General features: G+C 33.0%; 1 long non-coding RNA gene across 1 annotated transcript; it reads right to left on the bottom strand.

Moving 5' to 3' along the window:
- On the bottom strand, window positions 1–4,195 carry LOC110712682. The gene is made up of 3 exons (XR_002509661.1): window positions 3,837–4,195; window positions 2,262–2,360; window positions 1–405 (listed from the first exon to the last, which is right to left on the bottom strand). It is a non-coding gene; the product is annotated as an uncharacterized LOC110712682 (long non-coding RNA).
- Between the last annotated feature and the right edge of the window lie 1,805 nt (window positions 4,196–6,000).

Raw genomic sequence — 6,000 nt, 5'->3', positions numbered from 1 at the left:
TTGTCAAAACAGAAGATATGAACAAATACGTAGTTTCAAATTTTCTGATCCTTAAGTACACCATGTTTATCCCCATAGCAAAAATTGGAGTTCTAAGAAGTTATGTATACAACGTGACCACATCTTTCTTGTATCCTCTTACAGTTAAAAGCCTTAGAATGTTTTCCACCAAAAGATCCAAGTATTCCATATAAAATATAGATGGGTAATGGAGGTGGTGGCGGTAAGCTAACAAGTACCACAACTGTCATTCTTGAGTATCTTAGCAACTTCAAGGTAGTGTAAAGAAACTTCTCCACCTGTTGCTCATTCACAACTACAGGTTTACCATCAGCCATCAAAGGAGTGTCGTCCCTCTTAGCTATTTCTTTCATCTTTGACATGACAAATGTAACAAGAGTGGGCCTACAATACAATCACCATTGTAACAATCAAATTCTCATTACAATGCAAAACAACAAAATCTTCAAAATTTAAAAGCTAACATTAATCTCACACAATATCATTCTTTCACAAGGATACAAAGAGCTAATATAATTTGTTATTTTCGTTCTATTTTCATGAGTTTAATTATGAAATTAAACCCATTTTTAGGTAGTAAGAAGGCCTTCTAACTACCTAAAAACCATTTTTCGGACTTTCTTCTAGCTCTAACAAGCCAATCATGCTATTTCTACAAGAGCACAGTGCCCAATTAACAAAAACCTTCATGATGATACAAAGTATCATATATTCTTAATACAGAGTATAATATAAGACAAAAACCATTTTTCGGACTTTCTTCTAGCTCTAACAAGCCAACCATGCTATTTCTACAAGAGCACATGCAGTGCCCAATTAACAAAAACCTTCATGATGATACAAAGTATCATATATTCTGAATATAGAGCATGGAAAGAGCCAAAAAAAAAAAAAAGTCTATTGCTCACCCGCCTATAACCTGAAATCAATGACACCAAAGAATATAACTCAAAGTGTTAAATGCTAATATCTAAACCCAGATCTTCCACATAAAATCAAATTCAAAACCAGAAAATCTGCATTTCTTCATAAAACCAAATAAATCTGCAGTAGTGAACCTTGGTCAAAGGTGGGATTAAAAAAAAAGATAACAAAACTTCAAGAAAAAAACACAAATCAATGCTGCAAGGTTGGACTTAACTATCATGAAATGTATACAAAATAGAAACAGGAAGTCACAAATATGAATAAGATAAGCCATATTATCTTTAAAACTTCATATATCACATATGAGAAAAACAATAAGAGCTTGTATTGTGCAGAACTAAGACCATTACATATAGTGACATCCCAATTATCCCATCCATTCTAATAAAGGAAAATTTACTATGAACTATCAGCATATGCTGGAGGAAAAAGAATAGCAATTGATAATAGGACTATAATTGAAAAAGAATTTACTATGAGCTTGTTTGAGCTAGGCCTCCGACTTCTAAATATGATAAAATGGACAAGATGGAGAAAAGGACTTTTTAATAGCTATGCTTTTGAAATTGGAACTATCTACTAAACAGTCAACGGCTTGGATTAAATGCAATGATAACTCAAAAGAAAGCAGGAGAAAATTTGTTAAGCTCGGTATGTAAGATACTTTTGGAAGTTTTAGTTCAAATATAGGTTATAGGAGTTTCTTTCAATACCTAAACATGCAAAGGAAAGCAGTCAATAAGCATTGGTAACAAGAAGAAACAACTAAACCTACCAAACAGATAGTTACTCTTACACGTTTCTTAAAACATAAAATTAGCTTATATCAATCCCTAACAATTTCACAAAAAAAATCCTCTGTAGTAATTATTGTCCGCTGTATGGAATTTCCCCGCAAAAAAAAAAATTAAGCTATTGGCATTGCTGATCCATTTTCAGACATTTAAAGGTGGTAAAGAAACTTTAATAAGCTAAAAGTTCAGATTGGCAAAACTTTATGAACATGAGGTGACAGCTTATATAAAGCATGAAGCATATCTAAAACAAAGCATACAAGAATTGCAGTTTTAAAATCAATGGTTAAGTACAAAGAGGACCCTTGAGAAAAATTCAAACAAACCTCATAATTAGTAAAAACCCCATTATGAACAACCACAAACTCATTTTCAGGACCAGAGGTCTATAGATGACTATTTCGTGGTGCAATGACTCCCATATCTAATATAGGCGGATAATTGCAACCACTTCTAAGTAATAGCAATCTAATCATAAATTTCAGCATGGAAAGAGCCAAAAAAAAGTCTATTGCTTACCCGCCTCAATGTGTTCAATCTGTAGAGGTTTCTGCCCTTAATTAAGAGGGGATGAAGTGGAGGTTGTGGTTTGTGGCCTTTGCTCCAGAGAACCTTAACCTGGAAATTGAAAGATGGTCAGTACCAGATCTTTAAGCATGTTTGCTGTCAAGATAAATGATATTTGAGCAAAGAAATGTTTTTTGGCATTTGAAGATAATCATCATAAAAGGTCTAGTATTGTGCATTCATGGAAGAAAAAAAAACCTTAAGGGACAAGAATAAGACGCCATTGGATCAGGAATTCAGCACTAAATAAATGAGTCTGTTAACATTTTGCTACAGGTACAAGTAATAGAAATACAATATCCCTCCCTTATCATTATACACATCAGTCAATACTCAAGATCATTCATCTTGATCTCCTAAACATATTTATTCCTAGCTGGATACATTTATCTTAAATCAAGTTTCCAACACGATATTGTGCTCATACATCCCATCGTATGACATTAAGAATTTACGATCATAGGACACAATAGATCTCTATTTTAATTTCATACTATCACCCAACTTAACCTCTTACAAAAGGCTAAACAAGATCATTAAGATGCTTTCCTACACATAAAACAATGGAAAACAATTTTCTTGATCTCCTAAATGTTTCGACCCTAGCTAGCTACATTCATCATGAATCCAACTATGCTCATTAGCAAACAAGACTCTAAATTTATCCAAATTGTTTGAAAAAAAAATCTAAAGTATAACCCATAAGAAGAAATATAAGTGACCTGAAATGTAAAGGGAATTATAGTAAGAGAGTCACAACCTTAGAATAATTGTATCCAAAACACAATAAATCTTTCATAGTTAACTCCAGATCAAAATCCATTCAAAATTTAGTACTTCATCATCACTACTTCAATTCAATTATCAATTACAATTAATGAAACTGAAGGTAAAACTTTTACACAAACTTAACAAATAAAAATAAAAACTAAGATTAAAATCTTACAGAGTCATAGTTGATTTGGGTGAGGTCGATAGTGATTAGTGAGGCATGGTCCCTTATATTTTCTTTGATTTGCAACCACAAATCATTAAAAAGTCTTTTACCAAAAAAATAACAGATAAAATCTTTGGAACATCAGATCAATTAATCAAGCAAAGATGAAATACCCAAACAAAATCATGAAACTGACACTACCTAATTAAAGATCTGAGCTTGAAGCTCAACACAAACCCAGAAACAATGGAACACTCAAATTATAATCCTTGAACCCGCTTTAAGGAGTATATAAAATCAGAATTTGACATACCCAGATGAGATTCATGATGGAAAAATCAAACCCCAAGTCAAAGTAGAAGTTAATGGAGAGATCAAACACCAAGTAAATTGGCGATGAACCCTAGATTTTGATCATCAATCAAATGCGATTCATAATTAAGAGTCATATGAAAACACAAACCCCTAGATTAAAGTAGAAAATACCCACAATCTATTTCATTCAAGCAATTCATCAAACACTTTAAGATCAAATATTTACAAGACAAAGGCAAATAATATAACGTTAAATTAGATTCGAATGAACTCACCTTGGCACAAACATTGACAACTCAATCAAGAATATCTTCTTTAATTCAATCTTGAACATCTGGGTTTCCTACAAAATCCCCCAAATAATAAAATCAGAAATAATCAAGCTTAGAAGAACCCTAAAGATCTGAGCTTGAAGCTCTACACAAACCTAGAAACAATGGAACACTCAAATTATAATCGTTGAACCCTCTTTAAGGAGTATATAAAATCAGAATTTGACATACCCAAAATGCAAGCAAGCAAATTGTTTCTTACACATTTCAATTCCCTAATAAATTAATATCATCCAATAAAACCCAGATCAAAATTGTTTATTAGTAACACTTAATTCAAAGACTATAAGACAAAAGGGGCATCTTTACCTGCACTTTGGCAGGAGTAATTTGGCGGATTTTAGAAGGGAAAGAAATTAAATACCAAATCAAAACCCTAACTATAATATCTGAAAGAGAGAAACGATTGGCTGGAGGATGGGACTCTTCCATTATTGTGGCTGCCACCGCAACCTTCTTTTCTGGTTTGGGTCACCATAGCTGAGCAAATAAGCAAAAGATCATGAAAAGAGAGGAGAGGAGAGGAATCTTTCTGTCCTCTCAACTCCATTCCTCTTTCTTTCTCCTCTTTCTGTCTTCTCAACTCCATTCCACTTTGTTCTAAAAAAAAACTCCATTCCTCTTTCTTTCTCCTCTTCTCTCCTCTCCTCTCAAACCCCATGAACTGGTAATGACAAGGGCGCCATAGATTGAGTTGGAGAAGTCGCCGTCGTTTGTCTCGATGCATTGAATTGAAGTGTTGCTACTGTAAAGGTTTATGAAGATTAATCTCGATTGTGTCCGAATTTTAATGTTCAAATCCGTTTTTTGGGTTTTTAGAGTGATTGATATGATATTTTTTGCCCCTTTTCTGTCGATCAATGTAGGTCATGATTTAATTCTAATTCAAACTTTTGATTTTTAATTTAAATATTCGTTTTACTTCTCATTTATTTTAGATCTGTGGGTATTTGGTTTTTATTTTTTTAAATTCTGATTTCCATCTTTTATCAATTGATTTCGGTGTTATAATTAGATTATTTTCTGATTTTTCATGTTTATGATCTATGGGTTTTTGGTGCAAAATCTCTATTTTTGTGCGCTGTTAGTGGAAGCCTGGAAGGTGGTTAAGGTTGGTTGAGGCGCTCTGGTGGTTCCGTGGTTGAGGTTGGTGGAGGTGCTGCGGTGGTTCCGTCGTTGAGGTGGTTTTGACTTTCGACAACATTTTAAGTTTGTGCACTGCTATACATGTTAGCACATTGATAATTATTCCGTAATTAATTATAGAGAAATCTTAATGTAAATTTATTTTTTAAGGAATTTTGTTGTTAGGGTATTTTAGTTATTAGCTACTTTGTATGAATTAATAATAATAATAATAATAATAATAATAATAATAATAATAATGATATTTTTTTTATTAAAAAAGTAAGGAATAGAGAGCGCCTATCTATGATAGGCGTTCTGTTTTTATGTAGCTAGAGAGCGCCTATGCGAAGATGAGCGCTCTATTTTTCTGGTTTTTTATTTACTTTTTATATAAAATATGAAGCGCCTATCTTAGATAGGCGCCCTGTATTGTGTTAGATATAGATCGCCTCAAAGAGGCGTTCTATAGACTTTATAGGGCACCCCCTCAGAGGAGCGCCCTACAAGCGATCTATATTGGTTGTTTTAGGCGCTCTCTATTCCTTATTTTGTGGTAGTGATCTAACATCAATTCACAACTTTTCCCCCAAATTTCATCCAAATTTCTTCAAATTGCAGCTGGTACTGTGTGATGAATTTATCAATTGAAGTTCAGACTCTTGATTCGCATCAAAGGTATGAATCCAATACATCATAATTTAGGGGTTTTGTGCAATTTTGGAATTAGGGTTCCTAGGGAAATAAAATTGGGGGTTTTTTGCAATTAGGCTACATGTCTGAAATTGATTAGGCGATTCAGTTATATTTATACTAATTTGAGTTGATGTTGTCCAATTTGGTTGAATGTTTATTTTATTGAATAATTGTATGTTATGTGTTGTGTTTTGTCAATGAAAGATGTGAATGATTTATTGTTGAATACAGTTTTAAGCTAGTTCCTTTTTTGTTTTTGGATTGTGTCTTGCAGAAATGGAGGAGA

This window comes from Chenopodium quinoa, unplaced genomic scaffold (assembly GCF_001683475.1).
Source record: "Chenopodium quinoa cultivar QQ74 unplaced genomic scaffold, ASM168347v1, whole genome shotgun sequence".
NCBI classification, from domain to species: Eukaryota; Viridiplantae; Streptophyta; class Magnoliopsida; order Caryophyllales; family Amaranthaceae; genus Chenopodium; species Chenopodium quinoa.
The sequence above is the reverse complement of the archived record's forward strand: the minus strand, read 5'-3'. Positions and strand labels throughout refer to the sequence as shown.